This window comes from Solanum lycopersicum, chromosome 1, assembly GCF_036512215.1.
Source record: "Solanum lycopersicum chromosome 1, SLM_r2.1".
NCBI classification, from domain to species: Eukaryota; Viridiplantae; Streptophyta; class Magnoliopsida; order Solanales; family Solanaceae; genus Solanum; species Solanum lycopersicum.
This window is the reverse complement of record NC_090800.1, coordinates 18,795,801-18,813,767: the sequence shown is the minus strand read 5'-3', so window position 1 is coordinate 18,813,767 and position 17,967 is coordinate 18,795,801. Positions and strand designations below refer to the sequence as shown.

Sequence of the window (17,967 nt, the reverse complement as noted above, 5' to 3'; positions counted from 1 at the left end):
AATAACACCAATCTCCAGGTAATCATAGGAAATTTCTGCGAAAATAATTCCCAAGTAAAATCTCCAGGTAATTTACAATTTTCTAGTAGTGTATGTAGCAGCAGACCTTGCCCTTACAGTCATTAGACTACTAAGTATCAAAATGAATTAATTGAAGTGGGAACTCAACTATCTTAGCCTTCCCAAATGATTTACGCATAATCTTTTCAGCAAGACAATTTCCACAAGTTGTCATATCAATTTTTGTGAAAGAACCTAAATGTCCTACTTTTGTCAACCTATTCATTCTATCTAGCCATATGTGACCTGATCTTGCATGTCAAGTAATAACATCAACATTATTGTTACATGAATAACTTTTCATTACACAACGACCAATATAATAGTTATAAGTCAAAAAATTACGATATAAAATGATAAGACAATTATAACATCATCCGAAATCATATAAAATATTATCTTGAGTTATTCTAACACCATTACGACTAAAAGCAAATCAAAACCAACATCTAAAAGAACATACAAATGTACTAAGGTTCGTCGACTCTCTGGAGCATATAGGATATCATGCAACATCAAGGAACAACCATCACGCAAGTCCACTTTACAAGTGTCTAACCTTTGACTTCAAGCCTAGAATTATTTCCTATGTAGATCCACCTTGATTTAGATAAAGCTCGACGAAACTACACAAACGCATCTATATCTCGACTCACATGGTCGGTGCATCTTGAGTCTACAATCCACATATGATAAGATTAAGTTCGTAAAGAAGTGCTGCAAACATAAGTAACATTCAGTGATGTGTTTAGATATGCTACCTTCTTGTGCTCGGTACATTCACAAGCAAAATGTCTCAATGCTTGGAAGTTCTAGCACTTCATTTTACTCTTGTCTCTCTTCTTGAAAAATCTGTTTTTCTTTCTTGGAATTGAACTTCTTCAGTTTCTTAGAGGGTCCTTCTCTAGTCTCTTTGTATTTCTCGTTTCTTTTCCAATTTTTATTATGCTTGAAGCCTGAAGATTTTGTACCATTTGACTCTGTCATAAAGGCATTAGAAGCTGATTTAATAACACCAAGGCGCTCATCTTCAAGTATCAACACGACGTGTAATATAAGAAAAAGTTTTGATGTTATTATTATGAGTCAAGTTAACCTTAAAATGTGCCCGATTATTTGAAAGAAATTGCATCACTGCCTGAACTTAATACTCATATGAAAGAACATGACCAACACTCTTGAGTTGAGTTATCATGTTTGATATCACCCTAAGGTGTTGTTTGATATTCTAATCATGACACTTTGAATAAGTGTCAAATTTGATAGTCAACTGTCGGAGGTGGGTTACAAATATATCCCTGTACGTTCCCGCAGATGTGATCACATAGCCTGAGCAGTTGGGAATTCCTCACATTCATGTATAAGGTTATCAACCACAAAACTAATATTATTTCAGGTGCAGTGAGATGAACTTTTTTTTTAAAGCTTTGTAAGCTTCAAGATCCCTTCTGTGTTGTGCAGAATTATCCTTTTCTTGTTGATTTAAAAACATAACTTATACCTTCCAGAGCATTTTACTCTTCCAGTACATACCATATTTTACGAAACTAAATGTTGTCATTGTCACTTTTAAATTTTTCATCTTTATTTAAGTCAAAAATGATATTTTTTTGATGTCATGTCTTTTTTGAGATATAATCAGATAAGAATTTAAATAAATTATGCAGATGACATCACATTAAAGAAAATCAATTTTCATAAAGGTTTCATATTTAATCTTAAATTGTAAAAGGATTTAGGGTTTAAGGTTTAGGATATTTAACAAAAATTTAAAACTAAGTTTGTAATGCGTACGTCAAGAATTTTTAAGTCAAGTAACTTATATTAAAAACAAACGAACTAGATAGTTCATATATTGAAAAGCAAATAAGCAATAACAAATTACTAATATTATAAAAGCTCTCTCTCTCTCTCTATATATATATATAAATAACTGCCCAAAATTAAATTATAGATATGTCACAATCATAAATAATTTCCCCAAATATTAAAGTAGGAGATACTATTAATAATTCAAATACAACTTACTGCAAATTAGTTTCGATAGTAAGCGAAATTATTAGTGATTACTCTTTTATATGAATAAATATTTAATTTAATGTACATGATCTTTCGAAGCAGTAAAGTATCAATAGTACTTAATTTTGTCTTTATTTATTAAAAAAACAAATTAGTACTAATACTTGTAAGGAACAATTTTTTGAGAAAACAAGGAAAACAAAAACCTTTTCAAAAACCCAATAAAGAAAATTACCTGATCTATTATTATTTTTTTTTAAAAAAAATAGGGAAACCAAAACTTTTGGGCCTTCTTTTTTGGGGTTCTTATGTCCTCTTAAGCAACAAAAAAAAACTTCATTAAAAAAATTTCGTACAATTTTTTTTCTATCCTTTAAAGAACAGTTGATAACATCATATATGTTAGGAACAAAATCATCGACCCCTCTCTTTTTGTTTTTCGGATAAGATTTTCAACATGAGTTGTTTCTTTTTTATTTATGAAAGAAATAAAATAAATCTTAAATTCGCGGGGCTCAGACAAAATATTTGATAAAAAAATGAAAAGAAACAATAGTGAGTTTTAATTTGCAATCAATATATGTTCTCCTATGCTTTTTAACAGGTGAGTAACATGTATTCTCTTAATTTATTTTAAGACTCTTATTACTATAACAAATTTGATTATTAGGAACAAATGATTTCGTCACTTATAATTCATATTTCGTCATAAAAAATATTACGGCAGTCATTAGTCACTAAATGTGGATCGCTAAATGTATTTAAAGATGAATTAATGCTTCATCGCTACAAAATTTATATTAACTACGGAAACAAAAAATCGTCCCCAAATGCATAACGGTTGTGACAAATTTGTTTGTCATAAAAATTGTTTTTTTTTGTAGTTGATTATATAGTTTTATCGCTAAAAAAGTTATTAACAGTAACGAAATTACATAATCACTAATCATTTTGTTCAATCACTGATGACACGAATTGTCTCAAGTGTTATGTATTTTGTAGTTGAAGAAATATAATTTCGTCACTAATGAACGTTTTAGATAAAAAAAAATATTTCTACCTTAAATTTACAAATTAGTGACGAATTTATTATTATAAAAAAGTTAACAATTTTGTAGTTAAATCTATCATCTTGTTAACAACAAAAATTACTTTTTCTGACAACATAGAATTGCAACTATAAATTGTTATGATTAATGACAAATATTTTTGTCACTAGATGCAGTCAACTTATGACAAACTAATTTATTTTGTGATGAAAATTTCCCTTGAAAATTTTAATTCAATCGTTGCTAAAGTTAATACTTCGGAGATAATTTTGTCACCAGTTACAAATATTTATTATTTCATGTTGAGATTAATTTTTAAATTAAAATTACACAAATTAATAATACATACCAAATAATGATAAAACATTCATGATCAAACAATTAAGAACGAAATACTAAGGTAGTAATATTTAATTAGATGCCTCTTCAACAAAAACAAAAAATGTCCAATAAGAAGAAAATTTAATAGAAAAATATAGGGATAATGCACAAATATTCCCTCAATCTATGTCTGAAATTTCAGAGACACACTTATATTATACTAAGGTTCTATTATCCCCTGAACTTATTTTATTAATAATTTTCTACCCCTTTTTTTACCTTCGTGGCACTATCTTGTGGGCCCAACACTGGTTGACTTTTTTTTTCAAGCTAGTACCACGTTGGCCGAAAAGGGATAGAAAATTACTTATAAAATAAGTTCAGAAGAGTAATAGAACCTTAATATAGTATAAGTGTGTCGCTGAAATTTCGGACATAGATTGAGGGGATACTTGTGCATTTTCTCAAAAATATATTAAATATGACTTCTATGTATAGGTGCAAAGACTTCTGTACTACTTTCTCTACCTTGTCTCATACCACCACAACCTTCATCACTCAACTTCCAAAGAAATGGTATGATCATTAACATATGAAAATAATCAGGTGTAATGACCTGATTCTGTCATTACGAAAAAGTCAATAAAGAAAGAATTGGGGTCAGAATATTTTAGGATAGTAACTTGAAATTTTTAAACTAGTCCAGATTTGGATGCAATCGGAGGCATTAAAGTGTAGGTAAATATAGTAATGAATGAGAGATCTAATTGTGAATTTTATTACATGAGTGATAGCTAAAACGATAATACATTCTGTCTCCGTCGGGGCTACTGAAGTGGGATTTTGGACGTTAGAGTGGCGTATCTGTAGCGGGATAGGTCTGCTGTAGCGGGTCAGACGCGACTTAAAGTCGCTAATAAATCCATAAATGACCATATTTGATATTTTTTTTACTTTTAGGGCTAAGGATGCGACCCCAGACGAGTTCTTGTCAGTTTTGTTCACCATTCTTGAGCTAAATGTAAGATTTTAACACCCCGAATACATTTTTTCGATCTGTAGAACCTATTATCTTGTTTATAATCTATGGGGAAGAGTTTTGATATGAAAATTATGGTGGAAAAAGCCCTAATTTGGGTATTAGGATTTTGAGTTTGGTGTAGGGTTATTGGGTTTGTTATAATTCGAGTAATTAGACTGTCGATTGTTGATCCTTGCGTATATTAATTGTTGTAGACCTAGAACAAGCGAAAAGAATCTGGAAAGGAAAGATTCAAGTGCCTTAGGAGATTGAAGCTTGGATTTGAGGTAAGTGATGATTGTGATTTCATGTTGGTGAGATATATGTTTGTATTGCTTCGTTATAATGCACATACATATGTATGCGAATGTCGCATTATTGATCACCCTAATCGTAATTGAGGATAACTGAATAATTACATATCATGAATCACCTTTTGTTGTATGGTCTTGATGATGTACTTTTGATTGTGATTGAGGTGTGTGATTGGGGATCGGATTTCCACGTTTCAGCAAGCTAACTTAGATCATGTTGCCACGTTCGGGCACAACTATTGGATCGACTTACCATGTTCTGACACAACTATTGGATCGGGTTGCCACGTTTTGGTACAATTATGGGATCAGTTGTCACTTTTCGGCATAATTATGGGATCAAATTGTCACGTTCCGGCAAGCTAACAGTTTGGTTTGTGTTTCATGAGAGGACCATTGAGTTGGACTCCGTGAGAGGACCAGTGAATTGTGATGATTCTGTTCATATCTAATGATGATTGATATTGGAAACTATTTGTTACTCTAAAATGATTTAATGGTATATTGTTGAGAATGGTGAATCGGTTCGTCGATATGAATGATGATGATATATTGTATATATTTGGTATAGGTATGTTTTATATTGTTATGGTTACTTATATATATTTCAGCTATTTGGGATAGCTGCGTGATACTAACGGTACACTGCGGTTGTGCAGTGATACTGAACTTGCTCTTATTTTTGTTGAGTATAGGACATATTCCGGCGGTTATTGACAGACCTCGTTTAGAAGATCAATGACTAGTTTGAATTCAAGGGTGATCTAGTTTTTCCGAGCTGCCTGAGTTCTCTTTTGCTTAAGCTCACTCTTTTCGGACTCGGGCTATTCGTTAAAGTGATGTTTAGTTTTGGGGTTGTACCCCTTGTTTTTAGACTTGTCGTTAGTAGAGTTTTGGTACAATGACTTTCAGGTTCTAGGGTTTCCACATTTATGTTAATTCATTTGTTTAGTTCCTTAATAAATAATGTAGTTTATTTAAGACTGCTTTTGTATCTTAAAATGCCTAATTTTTCGTTAAGTTGCTTGATTGAGTTATAGTAATAGTTCTCCCAGTGGAGGGTTATTGTGGATGTAAATAACAACGGTTTGAGTCGCGACATAAGGTTCTCTGAATTATTGTCTTCGCCAGTTCCTTACTTCTATCATACAAAACTTCTCGTTGATAATTTTCTGGCATACGAGCTATATCACAAAAGAGAAATCAATGACTATCCATGCAACTATTTTGTACAGGTCTTTCAGCTAGATACATCTATCGATTTGCCACAATTAAGTAGTAAATTTAAGCACAATTAAATATGACTTTCCTAAATGGATTCGATGGTGCCTTCTGCCAATATAGTCAATAACGGTCATAAGTATCTATACAAAATTTAGTCAAGGAAAATTTCTAGAAACCACTTATGATAGTCCAACACTCTCGAAACCCCTAATAAGGTTGGCTAAAGAAGATAGAATTTTTTATCAAAATAAGCTATTCTATAAATTAATGTACCAGAATAGTATGTTTTTAATTTTTCTTTACAAATTAGTATAATCGTGGTTCATAGTAATGTTTTATTCTTTTTTTAATTTAAAAAATTTAATGGGAAAAAAGCAAAAATTCACGGAACAAACAGAAATAAAACGTTATTGACAATAACGTTTTATACTTCGTTAACTCGAATCAGATTTTAGAGCTAAAACGTTTCTCAAAAGTAACGTTTTATATTTTAGTACTGTAGACACGTTTTATCCTATCACGGGCTCTGCTATTAAAGAATCGAATCATGTATTTTACAGATTATAAGAATCGAATTCTGTATTTTACAGATTATAAAACGTAACTGATAATCACGTTTCTTATATAAAAAGTAACTGTCAATCATGTTTTATGTAAATTTAATCACGGGGCATCGGATTAAGAATAAAATCCTGCTACATTGGAATCTTACAGATCATCAAACGTTACCGCTGATCACGTTTCTACATTAAAATCATGACTATCGATTACGACACTATGTTAAAGTCTATTTTTTTATTTTTTTACTGACAACAAATGATTATAAATGAACCTTGTTGAAACAAATGTTATATACACTCCAACAATTTTCATTCAAAATTTTGTTTGTTTAGCTCAATTTTGAAACAATATTTACAAAGATATGAATTAAATAAGTCAAGTCAATATATCAAATTGTGTTATTATTTTTACCATAGCTTTCAAATATTTTTCTTATTTATTACTTAGAAAGATGACTTATTTTTATCATAGCTTTCAACAACACTAGTAGTATTGCTGATGGAAGTGCATCTTCTACTTTCTAATATCAACAATTATACAAGTCAGTTATTCATACTCTCTCTTCCTTCTACTGCTCATTATGTCAATGCACCAAATGATATTCACTTTTCTCTGCAAGCTCCCCATAGAAATGCGCCCAATTATAACAATCAAGTTTCTGCAACTGAAGCCAACTTTTAAATAACTTGCAACCATAAACTTCAATAATCAATTTAAAGAAATATTCAAACACCATAAAATGCAACATATACATGTAACCAAATTTCTTGATTAATAGTCAACTGCATCTACTTGGTATTAGTTAATATGTCAACCTCAAACATGGTAAGCATTACAAAATACATAAAATTACAAATACTAAAATACTTGACACCATACAAAGTATAGTGAAAAAATATTAACCACAAAAATGGAGTTTCTTGCCGGAGTTTCAAAAAACTAGACTTAACTTTTACATAAGAAGAACAAAGATGAGCAAAACTTTTTCAATCAAAAATGAGCTCCAAGTTATCTTCTTTCTCTTCCTTTCCAATCTGCAATATGAATTTCAAACTATTAAAAATTGAAGCTAAACACCATTTTGAAAGTAAAGTAATGCATCTCAAGAGAAAAATTACAAACTTTTTTTTCTTCATGTTGATTAGAGCTCACTTGGAATCACATGATTCATCCTTTGTCTTTTTTCTTTATCAACACAGAAACTTTTGTTTTGTTGTTTTAGCCGTGCTGATTAAGATAATGACTACGTAAAAGTAGGAACAATTTTTCAGTTGTTCAACTAAAAGGGAACACTTATTCAAAGAAAAATGTGAAGATTTTAACATACCAGTCCCACAAAGCTTTGGAATGATTGTACGCCTTTTCTTCACCGATGGTTCACCACGTTGGCTTGCACCTTGATTTGCATCCTCTAACTCATCACCATCCACAAAGTTTGGGGCGTTGTCAAAATGTTGAGGTTTATTACTACCAAATACATTTCCAAGTGATGAAAGACTTGGTTCCTTGATATTTGTGGAGTCTGTGGTGCCATGTACGTCACAATCTCAATATTTGTTGGTTCATAATTCGAGATTGCTTGGGAATCTTGTGTGGTTTGATCATCTTCATCCATTTTAATAGGTGATCGACCTCTCTCAACAGCACGTACCTTCCTACCCGCAACACCACCTTTTCCTCACCGACGAATAGGAGGATGCAAATGGTCAGACATTAGCTCCTCTCTTCTATAATTTTCTTGAACATGAATCTACCTCTTGCACATATGCCAAACAATTAGATCCTTCATCCTGCACCATTGCACGAAACTCGTAAAATTCCTCCATTGATGAATTTTCACCGAGCGATATTGCTTTATTAACCATCAAATGAATATGACGCACTTGTCCAAAATTTCAAAATCAATCCATTCAGTCCATCGATTAAAATTTGACAGAAATAAACATCTAAGATGTTTTTGAACATGACTCGAATAATAATGAAAAATCCATATACGAGTACATCTACCTTAAGGGAAAATATTGGAACAAGAAAAATGATACTCAACAATCTAAATTCTAGGTATAGTTCGGAAGAAATCATTTATGCTCCAACAATTAATAACCAACTACCTAATATCTAACTTTTTTGATAACCAACTACCCAAGGGATGAACGGTCATATGGTTCAAATTCCGCGGATAATGGAACCACCAAGCTACCTTCTTTAAAGCTATATGTGACTTTGCTAACTGGAGAAATCATATCCATAAATCCAGAGACCTTGAGACTATTATGTTTAAAGTCTTGAGGTTTTAGACTAAAACCTAATAATTTTTGACAAATATTTTGTCAATCCACTACAGACTTCTGTGGTTCATACCCAACTATCAGATTACCTTTCACGGGTAAGCCATACAATATTTCCACGTCCTGTAAAGTGATCGTACTCTCACCCGTCCTAAAGTAGAATGTATGAGTCTCAAACCGACATATCTCAACTAGTGCAGTGATTAAGCTACAAACAATAACAGGCCTATGAGACCTATAAACTGTTGCCAATCTGTGTTATAAAATCAGAAATTACTGGTTCTAATAAATTATTCAGAAACACGAAGTAACTGAGAATTTTTATAACCAGTAAATAAGATGAACAGAAATTTATTTGTAAAAAAATAATTTAATCTGTAAAAACGTACCAGAATCTGGAATCCTCTTATTGAAAATTTAGGAAGAAAATCAAGTCCACTGAATTCACAGTGTCCCCTTAAGGAAATTATTCTCCTCTAGTATCCGAGGTTTGATTTGGAATATAAGCTCCCAGGGTAAAATGATTTTAATCAGTAGAGTATAGATACCAAAAACTCTACTGTCAGCGAATCAATCCACAGCAGGAAAGTACACGAAGAAATATGTGATTTTAAGAAGAAGGAAGATCTAGAAAATTTCGTAGTCAATATTCTGAAGACTGAATGGTATTTATAGGCAAGAAGAATATATTCTGAAAGGTTGCAACCCTTTCAGAATTAACACGACCATTAATGAAAGGTTGCAAACTTTCAAATGGTATTGACTGTTCCTGAAAGTTGCAACCTTTCAGAACAGTCATGGCGGGAAATTTTGAATATAACGGAATTTAAAACGGGTCACTCGCGCGGATCCGAGTCGGGTCGTATTTCGGTTATCAACTAATTTATTGAAAATAATTTTTGGCCATTTAATTATCTATCGATCGATCATTTGCCAAAGCCGAAGCCGAAGCGAGCGACGACGACGGCGCGAGGGGGATCCCTCTTTCCAACCCTTTTAACAATTAATAGGAGTGTTTATTTATTTAAACTCTCCTATTTTCCTTTCCATTACCGATGAGGGACTATTGCCTTTTTCAATAAAGCATTAGAGGACTTTTCAAGTTCCCAACCTTTCAAGTTCTAAACCTTTCAAATTCCTCTCCTTCCCTCTATTTCCCATCAATTCTTGCTACATACCCAACATAAACACCATATAATCCAGATAGTTAATCACATCTAGGACTCGTGGATGAATGGGATGTTCATTTACTAGGTCCCAAAACTTCCCATCACATTTCCTTTTGTTCAAAAATCATATTATCATTCTCTATCTATATATCTCGTGACCTATGAGTGAGATGTCCAGTTAATACAGACTGATCAAGTGGATCGGGATCCAATTGGTATGCATTATTAGCAGCCATAAAATAAATATCTATACAGAAGTAAGAATACAACGTATCTTAGAAGCTTTCCTTAAATACTTCATCGACAACATTTTCAATCATATCAATTAAAATATAAGCTTTACTATAAGAGTCGCAACTCGCAACTATTGAAAAATTGACTATCTTCACTCAAATATAGTTCAAGTACATATAATTTCTTATCATATATGTGAGCTCAATGTCTAAAAAGGCTTAAATGAGTGAGGTATTATTTTTTTCTGAAATGAGAATCATGTCATAGAAATTCTAACAGTGGATCACCTGAATGTTGTATTTTATGTTGGGCAACACTTTCTCTTAACAATACAACATTCAAATCATGAGTAAACTTCAGTCACAAGACTTGTCTTAATACCAAGTTATGATGATCATTACAATTTTGACCACAAATTTTGATGAATTGCTAGAATCTTTTAGCATTTTTGATCGAAAATCCTAAAGATTACTCACCATTTATCTCTGGTACATCTTAAGATAAAAAGATAGGCATAATACGATCATTAACTTGGTGCTAACGAATAACTATGCCCTCCAACTTTGAATGTGCACAAGTAAGTAACAAGTAGACACACGTATCCTACATGATATAATACATCAAGGATGTCACGAGGATACAAAAAACACAAGAAAATATATACTAAGAGCTAAAGTGGCCGAAAATATCTCTATCATTAAAAAAAATTACGCATAAATTTATATTTTGTATCATATGTAATTACAAGTTATGTAACTTAATTCTTAAAAAAGTTTGCTAATAGAGGCATATGTTTGATTCATAATTCACCAAGTTATACAGTAAAAAGACATAACTTAATTCCTGAGAACTTATGTCAATAGATACATAAATTCAGTTGTAAAGCCAATAAACAATGTTGTAAGAGACATAACTTTATTCTTACCAAACCTATACAGTAAAAATTCTCTTAACTTAGATATCACACAAAATTAGGTCATCAAAAAATGATTTGAAGAGCCCTAAAATAAAGTAGGGATCACTTTTAACTTTTCGACGCGAATTCAAATTTATATTTCCCAGACAAATTTGTACTTTGTTGAGCAAAGTGTTACTTTGTACCCCATTGATAATTTAAATTGATACTAATATTATATAAAACAATTTATTGTGTCTATAAAATCCCTTAAAGATTCCTTCTGTTAATTTACAACCCTTTCTGTTTATTCCTATTATTAACTAATAGTTTGAAGAAAATCAGAAGCAAAGTTGTGATGAAGGAGAAAGAGAAGATGTTGCTGCTAAATGAACTTGTTGTAATGCTAACAATGGTGTTAATATTGTTGGTAAATGGAGTAAAGGGTCATCGAATTCTTGTCGATACAGATATGGATATTGATGATTTCTTTGCTCTTTTCTACCTTTTGAAACTTAACACATCACAAATGGACTTAAAGTGCCTTTTTTTTTTTGAAAGCATGTCATGGAATGTAATATAACTTGGAAAGGATGTATTTTCGTATACTGAGAGTTATTTTTTTTATGCAGGCAATAACTATTAGCACAAATGGATGGACTGATGCAGGACATGCTATAAATCAAGTGTATGATATGCTTTACATGATGGGACGTGACGATATTGTTGTTGGCGTGGAAGGTGAAGGTGGAATACTTCTTAATGGTACCATTCTACCTGATGTTGGTGGATATCTCCCTATAATTGATCAGGTGAACATAAATTTTTCATTTGCTCTACTTTTGGTTTTATTCTGCAAGTCAAGAATCATTTGTTGGTTAGTTAAATGTCTTCATAATTTTCGTTTACTTGAAATCTTGAGGGTGCTAACTTTTCAATGATTTGTTAGGGAAATGCTCCAGCTGGTTATTGTAGATACAGACAGGCTATTCCTGTAGATCCTAGAGGACGTTCGGATATAGATTCTAGTTTTAGATTCATAAAGAGCTTCCTCCCACAGGTATCATTTTGCATTAAAACTGAATGGAGGATTACTTTGTCTATGTTCCTTAATCACATTTTTTCTGGTTTTACACAAGAAGAAACAGAATTAGACACTTCTATTAAATCCCATGGAAAAAATTGTCAAGGACCTAGGGATGCATATGGATCACAGTGTTGGAGTTACCATCAGCTCATTGGATTTTCAATCTGGGTATTTCGAAAAACAAAATAAAAGGATTCACCAAGAAATGGGGAGAGATTTCCTCTTTTAATGAGATAGTGAGACAAAAAGACAAAAAACAAGAAGTACAACTTTGTAAGAGTTCATAATGCCAGCACCATGTCTTATAAGCTGAAAAATATCAAAATTTGAAGTTGACAGAAGTTTGAGGTTAGCGCTATATATGTTGCTCCTAGAAAAACAACAACATACCTCGTGTAATCCAACAAGTGGGGTCTAAACTATTCACCTTTTTTTATCATAGGAGAAAGTTGACTTCTTAGACAATAAATTTGTAGACACTATACACCAGCGAAAATTTTTTCTGAAACTTTTTAAAGAATAGCTACAAATGACACTCTAAAGAACCACAGGCAACCCAAAAAGACATTGAAACAATTAACTTCACATGAGCACAAGGAAGCAGTAAACTGTTGCTACCACTAATATTTTGCTAGTTATCATAAAAAAAGGAAAAATGGAACTAAAATGTCATTTTTCAACAAAAAGGAAAATAACAAATTCATCAACTATAAGATAAAATAAATCAATGTATGACAAAATTACCTGAATCACAAAAAGAACTCTTCTTTATCAATTTTTTTTTAACCTTTTTTTTAAGCAAATCTGGAGACGTTTTCAAAGTTTTGAAATCTCACCTCCAATCTTTTGCAGCGTGTATAAACTACAATACTCGATCAACACTCTCAAATCTCTTGTATAGAGCAAAACGATTTCAAATCGAGTAAAGATTAAGCATCAACTATGGAAGAGCAACAAGATGGGTTGGTCTTCCAAATTTGTGCACTCTTCAGATACAACATTCATCAACTTCATTGTGCCTTTGGAGCAAGATTTGATGCGAGTTATCTTCTTAATTTTATCCCGTGTAACTTGAAGGTAGGTTTGGAGAATGAAGCGGGTTTTCTTGGAGGGTTTTCTTCCCCAATTTTAATATAACTAAATTGGGGTTTTTTTGTGCTAATGCAGGAGTAAATGATATATGCTTAAAACGTTCTTTCCAATAACATATTATAGTTAAAACGTAATTTCCAGTTACGTATTATTATTTAACGTTGTTAGCAGTCCGTCCCTTTTCTCATTAAATTTTTTAAAATAAAATAAATTTTTTAAAAACAAATAAAGTATAAAACGTTACTATGAACCACGTTTATATTAGTTTTGTAAAAAAAATAATTAAAAACATACTATTTTGATGAATTGATTTATAGAATGACTTATTTTGGTCAAAAATTCCAGAAGATAAAATAGGAAGTTCATCCTCACGTGAACTCAAGTCATCACCATGACATGCTTCTATTACATTGCAATTTATCTAAAGTAAGTTCAAACTCAATAATAATAATAATACACTTAATGTCTATTAGCATATAATGGAATATTACAAACCTATCAAATAAAATTTCAGTAGGACATTAATAAACACTCAGTAGGCTTCTTCATATGATCAGACAGCAATTCGTAGGCATGATTTTCTAAGGCACAAAAATACAACTCAATAATTTCAGTAGCACGTAAGGATCCCCTCACTCTTTAGAGAATCCCTATGTTTATATCTATAGAGAGAGATAGTGTGTTTTTAATACCTGTGTTTATTAGTAATACTATAACTATTAGTTTATTTATTAAGGATCTACATTAAGTAAATTTATGTTTTCCGAAATTTTATCTTCTTTTGGAAGATTGAAACAAACACTTCCCTAAAATGTGACTATTTTTTTTTTTATAGATTTCGAACTTCTTAAAAATAAACATAATATTTAATTTAAATCTAAAAAAATATTTAAGAAATGAGAAATAATGCAAAATTTTAGATTTGATTAAAAAATTAGGTGGTCGTAGGTAGAATTGACATGACAATTGAATAATATATATATATATATATATATATATATATATCATAAATTATTAATGTCAAAGTATATAATTAATTGGATAAAAAGTAAATTCAATTTTAAACCTATAATAAAAGAAATAAGTTTTAAAAACACCAATTTAATATAATTCCAATCACAAAGAATTATAGGTCGGTTAATATTGAATGTCGCATCGGAGAATCGACACAACACTTTAAAAGAAAATTAGCTTTGAAAATTTTCACTCTGTTTTTCTATTGTTTTCCCGCGTATCTTTTAACGTAAAATCCTTAATTCTTTGAGAATTAAAAAAAAAAATTCTCTTTTTTATAGGTCTAAAACCTTTCCAAATCAGTGAAGATATAGACTATTTATTTGGGATTTGAGGCGTTTTGAGGGCAAGTTCGAGTAGGAAATTTGAGAATCTTCAAATCCTTTGTGAGAAAAAATTGTAGGTAAGGTTTGGGACAGTAATGATGAAAAGATGGAAGAAAAGAGGGATAGGAATATTCTTTCAGATTGATGTTAGGGATAGAGATGTTTTGGGCGCCATTGATGGCGAAATCCATCGGACAAAGCTTGAATTCCATGATTTCTGAGTTCCTCTCCACTTCTCCAAAGAAAACAAGGGAGAACTGACTTTGTGTAGCTCAAAAAAGGGGAAAAGAGAGGTGGAGGTGAGGGAGGCGACAAATAGATGTTTATATGGAGGTCTTTTGCGCAAGATTCGACAAAGTTTGGGGTGAAGGATGGTTATTTGTGAAGAAAACAATAATCAATGTAGGGGTCGCGGGTGAGGGAATATGGATGTGGTGTAAGCGCTCGACTTTGTGTGTATAGATGTATGTATATTTTGTGAGAATACGAGGGTCTTAGAATAAGAGAGTTACATTATGGTCAATGAATTGTAAATTTAGATGAATTGAGTGATCTATTGTATTAGATATTTAGCCAAATAAATTTAAATATAGCCAAATCAATTAGCTAGATTTAATCAAAATTCAAATAAGATAATTAATTATTTAAAGTTCTTAATTTAAAGAAGACCAAACAAATAGTAAACCATAAGTTAATTAATAATTATATCTAATTATAAAGTTAACTAATTTAAAGAAAGTAAATACATATTTGTATTGAACACACCTTGTTGGGCTATTTTTTGAATATATAATAAAATATTTAAATATGCATTTATTTATAAACATACATAATAATATATAATTATTTCTAAATGGTATCCACTCACAATAGTCATATTCTAGATTGTATTTTTCAAATGATACATTTTATAATCGCATAATTTAAGAAAATTGATGAATTAAATTTTTAATTGTTACAAAATATCAAATTTGTTGGTTTTAATTTTTCTCCTCACTAGTTAACAAATAAACTCTGTCTATTTCTTGTGAAACACTTGTATTATTTTTTTGCCAGCTGTCACTCGTAATTATGAAGAGAAAATGTCATAAATGGTCCTTATTTTAAGTGAGTCTAAAATAGTGTTTTAACTATACATTTACTGAATTAAGTTATTTAACTATCCCACATGTTACAAGTTTGGTCTCTTAACTATACACTTATCAATTTTTATTTTTTTTAAGTTATAAAAAAATTATCAGATTTGGTTTGTGTCTATTTTTCTATGTACTAATAGCTTATATTTATTTTAGCGAAACTCATGCCCTTGTCAAATTAAACATTTAACCCATTTTTTCAATTGTTTTCTCTCCCCGCTACTTTTTCTTCAAATTACTCTTATGAAAAGAACTTAACCTCAAGAATTTAATATAAAGTGTTCCCTTCTTTAGTGGTTAACGGTTCATAATCAACGTGAATGTTTAATTTGTTTAATATAAAATGAATAAAATATTTGATCTTATTATTAAAATTTCTACGCGTAAAGTCAATTAAACAAAATAATAGAATCGATCTATTTCTGTAACAACCCGTAGCCAAAACAGACAAAAAAAATTAGTTTTTCAGAAAAATCTGCAGGTGCTACCAACGGTGACATCGATGGACCGTAGCTTGAACCATGGTCCGTCCTGCACAACCGTCGATAGGATCAGAAACTCCCAAAAATTTCAGCCTAGAAAAATTGTTTAAGTCTACGACGACGGACAGACTTACGGTCCGTAGGTCAAACGACGGTCCATAGTCCGTGACCATCGATCAAGACTCCCTTCAACCACTCTCTGACAAGAGCTATGGATGACCAGCATGGTTCTTAGTTGGACCTACGGTCCGTAGGTCTGACAGTAGATGGAAAATTTGCAGCCAGTTAAGGGAAATGCAGTTGGGTCAACTTAAAATGATCATAACTGTTAGCACAAAATGTATTAGGTCAACAGTGACCTACCCATAACTAGATAACTGAATTATCTTTCTACATCCACCGACCTTGCTAAAATCAGACCTCTGAGTAAAAAGTTATGCCCATTTTAGTAAAGGCTTGTCGAATAGGCCCTTACGACGGACCCAACGATGGGGCGTCAGGCGCACGACGGACCCTCAGTCCTAGCCGTCGTGAGGCCCGACAGCAACCTTCCCAGGGGTCTTTTTAACCTTTCCCACTCTGTTTAAGCCCTAAGTTACGTCATTTTGACCCTAAATCATCAGATTTTAGTCAGTTTAAGCATAGAAACATAATTAAAACATATCCAAGTCAAATAATTAAATCAAAACATAGAAGATTAGAATCAAGAGTGGAGAAAAAAAGCTCAAGAACCCTAGTTCAAGAACGCCGCAAGCTCCAGCAGTTCCAGCCCCAAAACTTAAGTATTTTTCCGTGGATTTCATCACCAGGTATGCGGGATTTCACTAGTGGGTTCCTTTCACCCATTGGGTCCTTAGTTTCAGTCAGTTCTTGATTCTCTTATCATGATTAAACCTAGGGTTTCTAGAACTTTGATATAACTTCATGAATTTATTAAATATATGTTCCAAATTAGATTATCATGTTATTACTCAGATTATCGCATGAATTTCAGAATCCTAGCTTTGTATTTCTTTAGTTATTGAATTACACATGCTAGGTCATATATTTCAGACACTTCAGATATACATGCCTCAGTTATAAAGGCATAATTACCAGATTAATTGTTGCATTCTAAGTTTGCATGTTCAGGTTTAAGCTATCCAGTATTTACAGAAATTTAGATATAATCAGTTAATTTACAGAATTCATTGGGAGCAGCATATTACCGAGTTGGACTAGGGTTTAGCGTACCCAATAGTCCCAGAACTACTAGCCTAGTAGGTTGTAAGTCCGATCTGTGGGCAATCAGTTTAGTGATCACGCCAGCATGCCTTTATACCTTTGGCAGGGTATATTGGGTCCTCTCGATGGGGCGTATACATCGGACTCTATATTTAGCTCATGTGGTTTTATTATCGGTAATTAGTAGCTCCATAGTTCAGTCAGACTCTCTGCATTGACCATTTATCAGTATATTCAGTATTCAGTTTCAACATGTTATAAATTGGTCATTTCATCCAGTTAGCTCAGAAATCAGCACATCACGTTCAGATTATTATACTTGTTTTTGTGCTTGTTCAGCTATGTTTTATTTCAGCTTTACTCTATCCTACATGCTCAGTACCTTACAAGTAATGACGCATACGTGCGCTACATTTTCTCGTGATGTATGTTAAGGTTCTCAGCATCAAGA

The 17,967-nt window shown here is 31.9% G+C and overlaps 1 long non-coding RNA gene across 1 annotated transcript; it reads right to left on the bottom strand.

The window, feature by feature from the left end:
- Window positions 1-7,318: 7,318 nt before the first annotated feature.
- On the bottom strand, window positions 7,319-8,947 carry LOC109119861 (uncharacterized). The gene is made up of 2 exons (XR_002027417.3): window positions 7,897-8,947; window positions 7,319-7,603 (listed from the first exon to the last, which is right to left on the bottom strand). It is a non-coding gene; the product is annotated as an uncharacterized lncRNA (long non-coding RNA).
- Window positions 8,948-17,967: the final 9,020 nt, after the last annotated feature.